The sequence below is a fragment of the Trichosurus vulpecula genome, chromosome 4 (assembly GCF_011100635.1).
Source record: "Trichosurus vulpecula isolate mTriVul1 chromosome 4, mTriVul1.pri, whole genome shotgun sequence".
NCBI lineage: Eukaryota > Metazoa > Chordata > Mammalia > Diprotodontia > Phalangeridae > Trichosurus > Trichosurus vulpecula.
In genome coordinates this window covers 248,509,617-248,523,168 of record NC_050576.1, presented here as the reverse complement: position 1 = coordinate 248,523,168, position 13,552 = coordinate 248,509,617, and positions in this window count along the sequence as shown.

Sequence of the window (13,552 nt, the reverse complement as noted above, 5' to 3'; positions counted from 1 at the left end):
TAATTGACTGTTGGATATATCAGTCTGGATATTCTGGAAACATCTCAAACACATATCTAAAACTGACTTTACAAATATATGTATTTTTTTTTCTTTAGAAGCTTATGGAGGTATAGTAGTTTGGCCATTGGAATAATGAAACCTGGGTGCATCCATCCTACATTGGAAAGACGCATAGTTGTTTGTTCTTTGAAGAAAACCAGTAACCTCGTGGGCAATGTGTTGACTTGTGAGTGAATTAGATTTAAGTGAGGCAGAGTTACACAAAGTCATCAATCTCTTTCCCTTTTCCAGACTCATCAAAGCCCAGTGAGAAGACAAAATTGAGGATAACTGGCAATGGCCTGGGATGCAGTGGATGACCTTGGTGTTTTTTGTGTCTGGATAGAGAGTTCAGGGAGTACTAGCATTTCTGGTATGAGGGCTTGCTGAGCCCTTTTTGGGGCTGCTTATCCACCTTTGTAGTGTACCTGTCACCCAACTCTCACCTGTGGCTCCAAGAAGCTGCAAAATGGCCACACTGCTGTAAAACTGTCTTGGTAGATGGACTGAACCAAGTTGAGGGTAACCAAGGGGCTTCAGACCCACCTGTGAGTTAGGAAATGTCTACCTCAAGCATGCAAAGACTTCCCCTGTGGAATGGGTGGATGACAACAATTTATTCCAATAACCATGAAAGTGGCTGAAGCAGGGACTACTTAGAAAGACACAATCACAGAAAGGAAAAATGAAACATAATTACAACAACCCAAAAACTCAGTAGAAAGAAAGGGAAAATATAGACAGGTTCTCTCACTTTAAAATTACTTCATTAGCCACACTGCTATTCATCAAGGGCATTTCTAGACTAACTGCTTATGGTTTCATCTGCTTTTGTTCAAGTCAAAAGGGACTCTTTTTTCATAGAAAAGGTAAGTGGATAAAATATTTGCTCAATTCCAGCCACTAATTTCAAAGGTAAAATGAGACCAGTTGAATCCAATGGGCTAGCCCAATTCAAGGAAAACAAGCTGTCTGTTAGTATTGTTGGGGATGGACTTGTCTACTTTGATGCCAAGAAAGGGCTCTGTCTCTTGGCTGGGCAACTCATGAAAATGCATTCTGCCTTTGCTTGGAATATTCTGTACCTGATGTTCCCTTTTCAGCAAGGTGCTCAGAGTAAAGGATATCTGCCTTAATGAAAATATAGAAAATGTTGTAGCAACTTAATGTTTTAAAGTGGGAAAGTTGATAAATTAATTCAAATTTTAGAAAAATTCAACAAACATTTATTATGCACCTACTGTGTATAGGACCCTCGGGCTATTAAGAATAAAAAATGGCATAGTCCATGATTCAAGGAACTTCCATTCTAACCTGGAGGTGGGACAGGGTGGCTATAGAGATATATGGCATAAACACATATAATACAAGGAAGGGAGAGATTAAGTATAAGAAGCCCTGGAATATTTGGGGAAGGAAATCAAGTAGATCAAACTTTCATTTAAGGGAATTAGAGAATGTTCTAGAGAGGAGGGGGACACTTGAACTGATAATTGAAGGAAGAGAAGGATCCTGAAAGGCAGAAATGAGTAAGGTGCCATGTACTCCTTCTTCCACCTACCCTCTGCCCTTCTGGGAGATAGAATTTAAATGAGACATTTTAAATGGCCACCAGATGAGGAAAATTTGGCTCCATTCATTCATGGAGACCATCAACATTGGCATGGAGGGTCTGTGATATGCAGTATTAAAGTACCAGAAATTCTCACTCCTTTCAAGTATTGATAAATCTCTAAAAGGAAGTTAAAGCTGAAGCTCTAGATGTTAAGTATTGCCTCTCTATTATTTTATTCTGTCTAAAGATGGCGACACAACCTGCTTAAATATAAATGAAATGATGGTAAATAAATGCAGGTAATTTGAGTGGGACATAGGAAATGGTGTGACAGAAGTTAGGATTGGGGGATAAGCAATGGCTCCATACAGGAGAATGAATCAAGCCCAGCTTTGAAAGAACCTAGTAATGTGCACCACAAGGAGGAGGTGCACATCAGGAACATGGGAGACATTGGAACTTATTGAGGAGGGGAGGGACATGGCCAGATCTATGCTTTAGAAATGTTGCTTTGACAGCCATTCATCCCTTGTGTATGAGGCCAGCCTAGAACTGGCTTCATGAAATAATAACTCTAACAATAAACTTCCTATAAATAAGCAAAAATTTATTAGCTTCAAGTTAAGACATGAAGTTTTGGTGTTTGCCCTTTGTGGCTTTGTCTAGTCAAGGCCAGAAACACAATTTTGCATGAAAAGAGATGGTTAGACATGGAGAGTAGATTGTGGACAGTAAGGCCAGCAAGAAGATTTCAAGGCATTAACAAGCTTGGTCTGTTACAGCGAGATGAGTTTTCTAGCCCTGATGGGTTTTCAACAGCTAGAAGGATATTGTTGGGCTAGGTTCTCTGTCTTACTTCTGTGCTGTAAGTCTGGGTAGGTGAGTAATGTACCCAAGCTGGCCTGGCCGACTGCTCTCAAGTGGCAAGGGGCTGGGGAGAGAATGGAGCAAAGGTAAAAGGCCATAATGTCAAGCCTGGCACTTTAGACAAGAGGTCTCAAACATTAGGTAAGATTCTGAAGGGTTGCAACCAGGGCCATGGAAAACAAATTTGAGAGACAAGATCTCTGTGGAGAGTTGCATGTGAAGTGTTGGAAAGCTCTTACTACAGGCAAAACAAGGGATCCTAGGATCATAGCTTGTGAGCTGGAGGAGACGTTAGAGGTTACTTAGTTCAATCCCCTCATTTTATAGATGAGGAAACTGAGGCCCAGGAAATAAGTGGCTTGACCAAGGTCCACAGGTTTTTAGTATCAGGGATGGTATTTGAAGTGCCTTTGACTCTAAATATATCACCCTTTATATTGGCAATCACTGAAAGTGAGACGGGACAGAGCTTTGTCAAGGATTATCTCTCCTATCTGACATGAGGTACAGAGAATTCCCAGTAACAAAGCCAACCCAACACATTTTACTGCTAGCCTCAGGAATTTAGAGCAGTGGTCTCCAAACGTTATTGATGAGGCATCTCTATCACTATGTTGTTCTTGTTTGTTTGTTTGTTTTCTGATGGACATACTGGGGGTGAAGTAGGGTGATAGCAGTGATTTCCTGAATGATGAAATCATCTTCTACAGTGTGAATGTGGGGAAGGGGTACAACTGCTCTGCTTTACAGATGAGGAAACTGAGGTTCAGAGAGGTTTAATTACTTTGTTGTTAAGTCCTTTCACTCATGTTTGACTCTTTATGATCCCATTTGGAATTTTCTTGATAATGATACTGGAGTGCCTTGCCATTTCCTTCTCCAGCTCATTTTATAAAATGAGGCAACTGAGGCAAATAGGGTTAAGTGACTTGCCCAGGATAACACAGCTATTAACTGTCTTGAGGCCAGATTTGAACTCTGGTCTTCTTGACTTCAGGCCTGTGTTCTGTCCAGTGTGCCACCTAGTTACCCATGTTTATGTAGCTAGAAAATATCTGAAGCTTGATCTAAATTCAGGTGTTCCTCACTCCAAGCTTAGTTTTCTATCGGCTAACTATGATGCCTTCCTGTTATATATTCTTTGCATCTATAGCGTTCCATCCATTAGTCTATTTACTTGACCATGGAAAATTGAGATTCTGCCCTGTCCACCTGTTACCATTCCAAGTGACCGTTTGTTCTTTCTACTTCATAGATGCTAGAACCATCTGTGGAACATATGTTGAAAACTCTCTCTCTCTCTCCCTCTCTCTCTCTCTCTCTCACCAGTTATCCATCAGTAGAAAGCAGCTTGGTTTTAGTGTGGAGAAAATTGGCTTTGGTGTCCCAGAAGAACATGATATACATGGTATAATCCTACCTCTAGCATTTGCTAGATGTGTGCTGCTAGGCAAGACACTTACTCTCTGTGTGTCTCAGATAGCTTTTTATATATCTCTACTAAGTCACTGAGGGTTGTCATTGAAGTTATTTGATTTGAATTATTGGAAGTTCCATGCCCTGGTTAGTCCATAGATTCTTCATGTATTTGTGGTCTCTTATTTTCTTTATTCAAATTCTTCCTGGGCACTCTTTGGAATACTTAAAAAATTCTTATTTTTACAGCAAATTGTATTCCTTATTTTAGCCCCTGGGATCCTACATTATGTTGGATTTACTACAGTGGAGGCAAGTGATATTGCAACAATAAAAAGTGATTATTTTCTGAAAGAAGATAGGTAATACTTGGGATCTTTTTTTGATGATGACTTTTTGTTTTAAAATATTTCCTTTAAAAAAAACCCCAGACTGAATTCTGTATAATTACAATGATCAAGATTATTTCCAATGAAGACAATAGAAAATGTACTTGCATTCTTTCTTTTAGGAGGTGGGGTAAATTATACAGGATATGTCATATACAACTAGATTTAGTGATTGTGTTAGCTAAGTTTGCTAAGTTTTTTTTTCTTTCTTTTTTAAAGTATAAAATTCTTTGTTTTACAGGATAGCTCTCTGAAGGGGGGAAGGCTTATATTTTAAAATGAAGTTGATGCAAAAAATGTCTGTAATTTCTTTTGAATGCTTCTTTAAAAAGTCATCAATGTGTCTTGTTTTGAGATGGAGTTAAGTATCAACCTTGAGATTATGGTGCAGGGGGAAGAAAATACTTCTTCCAAGTTATAATTGCCTTAGTCATATGGAAACATTGCATTCAGAGTCAGAGGGCCAACATTCAGTTTCAGGCTCTACTATTTCTTATGGATATGATCTTGGACAAATCAACTCCCCTTTCTGGACTTCAGTTTCTTCTTCTGTAATACATGGGAATCGGACTAGATGATTTATCGTGTCTCTTCCAACTCTTTATCTACATATATTTTTATGTTTTCCTCAAAATGTAGATAGCCTTGAAATTATTAGGAATGAAACTGATTGAAACAGTCAAAGGAGAGTAAGTACCATGTAAATGTGGAAAGATTTAATAAACCTTAAGGCGCCACATACATGTGAGCTATTACCATTTGTCTTATTATTTATTAAGCAAGTGATATTGGTTTGTGGTTTCCATCTCACTCCAATAACCTCAATACCTTTTCTGGTCTCCTTTCCTTCCACCCTTGTCCAGGTGTCTAGTGCTGCTCAATATTCCTCACTGTGCTGTAGGGAGCGGTAATGTCGCATTACCTTACCTGCCATCAGAATTGGTATCAATTCCTCTGAATAATGCCAGGTGACAGGCTAGTTAATAGGACAACCTTATTTGAGCCTACCTGTTAATGGATGATAATGATTTAATGTGTTATTTAGCCTTTTCATTTTAACAAGAGTCTTTCAAAGATATAGTATCTTACCACAAAGAAGCCATTCCAAGAGAAGACATTTCAGGCAATATGGCAGGCCAGTGGGGAAATTTACTCAGAAAATGCACATTCAAAAGAGATTAGAATTTAGGCCACTTCTTATTCCCACTGTTCATATAGGTTTGGTCCTGGGTTGGTGGAGGGTAAATTAACAGAAATTGGACTGAGCTCTTAAGGAGTGAATAAGACAAAATGGACTACATCAGGAAAAATCTGGTTTAGTGAGAAGAATCTTTTGATAGTAACAGACTAAATTACATCTTTAGATCCTGCCCAGATCTGTGATTCTCTGAATTATAGTTCACATATCTGTTTATAGTTTCAAGTGCATGCTGAATTCTCTTTCCCTTCTCTATTTCATTACTATCCACCTTTAATTGTTGGAGACATAGATTGGTCACTTCATTATACTGCAAAGAGTTTATAAAATATCTTTCATAATTAACTCACTAATACAAATAGTTATTCATTCAATGAGCAACACATACTTGTGGAGTGTCTACCATGTACAGATTTTTGTGCTAGTCTTGGGGTGAGAAACAAAAACCACTAAGCCCTGAACACTTCCCTTAATCTAGGAGTGGGAAAGGATACAATTCAGAGATAATTATGAATGCAAATTGAAATAGTAGAAAGTGGTATGAAGTGCTTTTGTTCAACTTGAACCAAACAAGCAATAAACATTTAGGAATCTCCTGTTATTGGGCAGTCATTTCAATCATATCCAGCTATTCGTGACCCGTTTTGGGGTTTTTTGGCAAAGATACTGGAGTAGTTTGGAATGGCTGAACAGGTTCTTCTCTGGCTCATTTTGCAGATAGGGAACTAAGGCAAGCAAGGTTAAGTGAAATGAGCTGGTAACATCAACCCTGTTGGGTTTCATCAATAAGATCCATGGTTATTCAGAAGGGTTTGACCTTATCAACCCCTACAGTAAAAGATCAGTGAATGAAAAATGCTTATTGTCTAAATCAGTGGTATCAAACACAAATAGAAAGAATAGTCATAAATCTCTACATAAGAGTTCCTATAGTCTGCATACTGACAGTTTTGAAATATAATATTATTTGTGTTTATTGTATTTTAATTTATATTGTTAAATATTACCCAATTACGTTTTAATCTGACACTTGACTGTTGCTGCCTCTGGTTTGTGAGCCATGCTTTTGACACATGGTTTAGATTATGGTATTGAGTTGGACAGGCAGTCAATTGTGTTGGTTCATCAATACATATGGACATGATATGAAGGTAGGCAATGAATAGTGCTTGGAATTGAAAAGAAGGAAAGAAGCTGACTGGTTTGTACTTGGACTCCAGCCCATCCTTATGTTAAATTCTTAATGTTAATTACTTGTGCTTAGGATTACTGAAAATTGCTAATTATTTATACAACCAAACAATGTTATCTTCTTTTATTTTTGTTGCTGGAAATAATTATATGTGTATCTCTTTATTTTTTTTTTTGTAATTAACATTTATTTGACTGGGGGTTTTTTGCTTATTTATTTGCAGTCTAAATTGTAATTTTCTTTCTTTTATGAATAACTCTTTTTTGGGGGGAGATAGTTTAAAAAGTAATGGATTTTTTAAAAAAGAAACTTTTTCAAAGAATTCAGTACAAAATGCTTAATTTTGCTGAAATCTCTCTCTCTCTCTCTCTCTCTCTCTCTCTCTCTCTCTCTCTCTCTGTCTCTCTCTGTCTCTCTCTGTCTCTTTCTCTCTTTCTCTCCTCTCTGTTATAGGGGATAGTTCCCTAGGTAATAGAGGGGCAAAAGATATACCTAAAATGAATGTAATGTCAAAGTGAAATGTTTCAATAAAAATTAAAAACAAAAACAAAGAATTAAATACACAAAAATGACCTGAGATTTTTGCTCTTTGTTGTATTTCCATTATTGTTGTATTTCCAATATTCAGCAGCCTGCCTTCATTAGCACCAACATTTTCTTACTCGATTTTCTAAGTTTCTTTCAACAAAACCTCTGTAATTTTCCTCCCCTCCTGTTACTCCCTTTTCCAAACCCAGCCCTGTTCTCAAGCAGGCCAATCAATGGAAGCTTGTGTATTTGTCAAGAGTGATCAATCAGTGGAATCAGAGAAAATATCAATGATTCTCATCTATTGGATGAAAACCAACAGAGATGCCACGTGCAATTTTGGAGAGAAACTATTAAATGATTCAACCTCAAATAAATCTGGTGAAAAGATGTGTTTGCTGATTGCACATCTAGAAATCCAAATAGCAACAAATCCAGAATGTAGATGAAACAAGAAGAGGATGGGGTATACATTTTTTTGTTGTTTCTAGAAATATCTATAAAATAGTCACACACTGGCTCCTGCCCATTTTCCAGCCACAATTTAAATAAATACAAGATGTCAGACACTAGTTCAGGGAAAAAAGAAAAAAGAAAAAAAAAAGCTTCAATTCCACCCAAGTTAATTCCTGTGACATTTATGGCAATTTCACATTGGTATACTTCAATTAAGGAATAATAAGAGGGCAAAGTAATTTATACTCATAGATTAGATGTCGTTGGTGAAAAATTACTGATTAACTCAAAGAAGGCCCCGGGAGTACTCACCTAGCATTTTAATAGGGGTTTCTATTCTACCCCAGTTCCAATTTCTAATCAGAAACATAGCTATGCTTTCAAAATCACTTTTCCAAAGGCACAATAAACTTATTTTACCCATCTGCGACTTTACCATCTCCCAAAATGCACCATTAATCAATTCTATTCTTCTTCTTGATTTCCACAACTGTACTGACTTCCTTACCTCTTGTATTTCAATTTTCCTCATTTCATCTAAAAGTGAAGAACATTTTCTCCAATAAAAATAAGAAAAGAAGACTTCTACAAAAAAGGTGTTAATAGCACATATGACCCTAAACTACTCACATTATTTCAACAACTCTTCAAGAGAGGTGTATTTTCACCACAATGAACATGCATAACTAACTCTCCACAATGAGAAAAGTTATTTGTAGGTAGTAACAGGAGACTAGCTAGATTCTTAATTAATGTTTTCCCAAAATGGAAGTTTTAGTATTGGAAACATTATTATTATTATTTTGTGTCTTTATTTTTGTCCCAAACTTTGACCCTCATTAGATATTAGTCAATTGACAGCATATACACAACCATTACTTGACTACATATTGAATATATCAAGCAGCATAGACCAATCAAGCAATAGGCATTTATTAAGAAGCTTTCATGTGCCAGGCTGGCCAGGCTGTACTGAAAGTACAAAGACAAAACTGAAGAGTCCTTGTCCCCATGGAATGAGGACTGGATTTGGAGTCTGAGGACCAGGATTTCAATCCTGGCCCTTTTGCTTCCTACCAGCCTTGGTAAGTCACTTCAATAAGTCAACAAGCATTTATTAAATGCTTTCTGATTACCAGAAATTATATTAAACACTGGAGTTGTAAAGAAAGTAAAGTTGGCCCCAAGAAGCTGTGGTATGTGCAGTAACTACAACCTGGTAAAACTGTCTCAGCAGACAGGCTAAGCCAGGTTGAGGGTAAACCAATAAGACTCAAACCTGATGGTGACTTAGGTGGGATGTCTACCCCAAGCACTTCCCCCAGCAAAATGGGCAGATGAGAACAATTTGTTCCAGTTGCCATGAAGGTGGCTGAAGTAGGAGCTGGGGAGTACTTAGAGCTTGTTCAGACATTGAAGACTCCAAGGTAATCAATTGCGTTCTAGGCCATAGCCAGCTGCCTTGATTTTTGTTCTGCCACCGGACTTCAATGACTTTAGAGCGAAGTTAACAACTTTGCCCAACTGCTTCACTTTAATCCAGTTCACATGCAAGTCAAGACATTACCTGTGATATCACTGACCCTCTTTGAAAAAAAGAGGACAAACAAGGAGGAACTAAAAACTATGGTCCCTACTCTCAAGGAACTTATGTTCTGAAGGGGGAGCAATGTCCAAATAACTATGTACACCTCCCTTCCCTTCCTCCCTTCCCCTTCCCTTCTCTCTCTCTCTCTCTCTCTCTCTCTCTCTCTCTCTCTCTCTCTCTCTCTCTCTCTCTCTCTCTCTCTCTCTCTCTCTCTTTCTCTCTCCCTCTTTCAAAAGGTACCAGTGTGTGTGAAGAAGGGTTCCTGCAGAAGGTGGGGTTTCAGCTGAGTCTTGAAACAAGCCAGAAAAATTAGAAGTTGGAGGTGAAGAGAGAAAGCATTTCATTGTATCTCACTAGGCTACAATTTCTTCACCTTTAAAATAAGGGCCGTTGGAATAGATAATCCTAGAATCTCTTCCAGTTCTAAATTTGTGATCATTCCTTGGAGTTATCAAAGATGATGCTAAGAAAAATGTTCATTGGTAAATATAGTCTTTCAAAACCATTCCTCTCTTCCTCTCTTCTAAGTAGCGAGTGAGAGGAAAAACAAATTGGAACAGAAATAGATCTCATCTTTATTCTATTCCTGAGCAAGATATTCTAGTTTTGGCTATCTGTAAATTTGTCTTATGTGGAGATGAAAACCTATTCAGTGCAAGTAAAAATAAAGTCCAGGCAGGACCCTTCTTCCCCTACTCCAAGAATGATCAGAATAATGCTGAGTTCTCTGAATCACAGAATTCCAAGTTGGAAGACATCTCAGGAGTCATTTGATCTAACCTATGCCTAAACATGACATCCCTGACAAGATGATCATACAACGTTTGCTTGGAGACTTCCGATGACTATAATCTAATTCCTTTTGGAAGTAATCCATTTCACTCCTGGATAGATTTAAATGTTAGGGAAGTTTTTTTTTTTTCCTTAGAATTCAGGGGTTCTTAGACAACTTTGGTACTCTGATGAAACCTATGACCCCTTACAAAAGTGAGGTTTTTTAAATACATAGGATAAAGAACATAGGGTTATGAAGGACACTGATTATACTGAAAAACAAATATCAATACCTACTTATATCTATGGATGATAAATGATATACGGGTAGGCAGATGGATGATAGATACACAGATAGATAGTTCATGGACTCCTTGTAGAGAAACTCTACCTTAGATTAAGCCTAAATTTATCTCTGCCATTTCTATGCATTATTCCTAGTCTATTAGAGTCAATTAGAGGAATTATGGTCTAGTAGAAATGATATTGGCTCCAGCATCAAATTAACTTCAAATATTTTTAAAATAAAGTTTTATTGATATGTGTATTTTCATATAACCTACATTTTCAAAAAACAAAACAAACCTTCAAATCATTACCATAAGCATTGTTAAGTTCCTACTATGCATCAAGCACTGTGCTAAACATTTAAAGCGATAAAAGAAAGACTTCCTGGCCTCAAGGAATTTACATTCTACTTGGCTGAAAAATGAAAAAGGAAGAAAATGTAAAAGGAAATTATTTTTAAAATCGAGATATGGGGATAGTTTGAAAACTTACTTTTCTAGAACATTTTAATGCACCACATGATTTAATTTTGCAATCATCCAGGTACAACCTCTCCACCCCCACCACCATAATTGTCTGAATTGGATTGGGATGACTAAGTCCCACGTTCTTTGGTTCACAGGCAGCATAAAGTAGGTGGCTAAAAAGATGTATAGAATATTAAAATTTAAACACCCACATACAGAACAAAGGTGAAAGGAAGCTATATTTTAACAATGGCCCTGGTAGCACCAAGAGATTAAAAAAAAGTAAAGCAGGTAAAAATGGGCAATAAGTAGGGGATTTGCATGATTGCTAAGTGGAACAATAACTGTTAGGAGGAGAAATTTGTGAAGTAGAATTTAAGGGTTTCATTTTTCCCAGTGTGGTAAGACCAAGTTTATGCTTTTCATTTGGCTTTATAAGTAAATCAAATAGACACATGTTCCCATGCTGTGTTTTTAGTGGCTCAAGTCCCTTTCCCATTCCCATCCCCATCACCTTTCTTATCCCATCATTTAAAACTGTATTTGCAAAAGTTCCATCAATTTCAAATGAGCCCCAAAGGACGATAGAACTAAATAATAGGCGTGGAGGGTCTAACACTGAAGCGACTTAGGGGTGATTCAGATTTTTTTATGCTAATAGGTAGCCAAGGTCAGGGCATGGAGGGAATGGTAATTTTTATGGCATGGAAGAAGAGGAAACAATATTAGAATACGGGCATTATACAAGACTAGCTGAACTGGTTGGGATGGGCCTAAATTGAAGCCTTGCTAGCTGAAGAGCAGCAGGAAGACATTGTGCACTTAGGTGGGAGGGTAGAATAAGGGGAAAAGAGAAGGTGGACTAAGGCCGTGCCTACCTTAATGGAAAAGTTAGCAGCCTGTCAAGTGTTTTAGGTCTGTTATATGGAAGGTAGATTAAATTTGTTTTGAAGGCAAATTGAATTTTGCTTAGCCCAATTGTGTAAAACCAGAAGCAATGAGTTGAGGTTACAGAGAAAAAAAGTAAGGCTTGAGGGAAAGTAAACTGATCTAAAGAGTAAAGCCATCCCAAAATAGAATGACCTGCCTCTGGAGGAAGCAGATTGCAACAACAATGTTGCTAGCAGCTTCTGTGGGGGTGTAAGGCCAATAACACCAGTACACAGAAGGCTGCCTGCACAGGGTCTTCGATCTGCTTTTCTAAGGAAAGCAACCTTAAGGAGTTAACAATCTCACTTTAATCAAACATATATATATATATACACATACGCACACGCACATACATATATGTATGTATATATGTGTACATGTATATATATACATACATATACACATATATGTATACATATACATATACATAATTCACTTAGTTCAGGGGGAAAATCCAGCACCCTGAACTTCAGAGCAAATATAAACAGAAATTACAAACAGGAAAACATCAACAGATCAAATAACACAAACCAGTAGACAGGTTTGTAGCTTTCTGTCCAACATTACAGCACATAGTTACCAGGGGAGCACCAACATCTGGGTTTTCAAGCTGGGGGACTCTTAACAACTGCTGCCCAGTGACACTCCTCCAGTGAGTGAGAGCTCCAAACGAAATGCTAACCTCTGAGTTTATATACCCTTCTTAGGGCCTGAAGGCTTCACACCTAATCAGCAAAAGGGTGTGGGCCTGGGGCTTTACACCTAGCAAGACTTAATCAAAGGCACTTGATTACTTTAGCATTCTGAAAGAGAAAACAGTAAAAAAAAAAAATCCCATCCTAATTACCGTTACACAGATTCCCACTTTGGGCAAATGTTGGATGATTTATTGTTTATGGTGAAGTGAATGTTCCATTTTGGACATGGATGGTAAATTTGATAATGACTACTGAGATTCCCTTCCAAATACAGAATTCTATGATTTATATACTATATATGTGAATATACACATATGTACACATACACAAATGCACTCTGTTCTCTGCCTCCACATATATCACATCTACCTCTATATCATCTTTATCTATATTTCTATCATCTACCTCTATATCATCTAAATTTATATCTGTACCTCTACATCTATATACCTATATCTATATTTCTGTATTTAAAATCATTTATTATTTCCCTTCCTGAGTTAATATATGAAAACACCTATACATCTACATAAATCTATGTAGTCATAGAGGGAATTCTTGATCTAGATCATCTCTATGGTATCTAAGGTTCAATGATTTGTTTAAAATGTCATTATTTCTTAGTGACTATAAACTCATTGCTGTGTTGTTGTACTTGTTTTGTTTTCCCCTGCTAATCCTTAAAAGACTGAGCTGACAGAATACGCATTGCATACTTCGGTCTGAAGTAGGCAAGTTTAGAGATGGCTACTGTTAGACACAAATAGGCATATGTATATTCATATACATATGTGTGTGTGTGTACATGTATATATGCATGTATACACATGTGTATATATACACAAACACACATATATATACAAATACATGCATACGTGTGTGTATATACACATACATACACACAAATTATCTCTATATAATTCTATTTACCAGTTCTTTCTCTGGATACAGACAGTATTTTTCTTTATTTGTCCTTTATCGTTGATTTGGATATTCATAATACAAAAAATAATTTATTCGCTTAAAGTCGTTCTTAAAACAGTGTCAGTATTATTGTATATAATGTTCTCTTGGTTCTACTTATTTCACTCTTCATTATTTCATGTAAATATTTCCATATTTTTCTCAAATTATTCTCCTCATCATTTCTTATAGCACAATAGT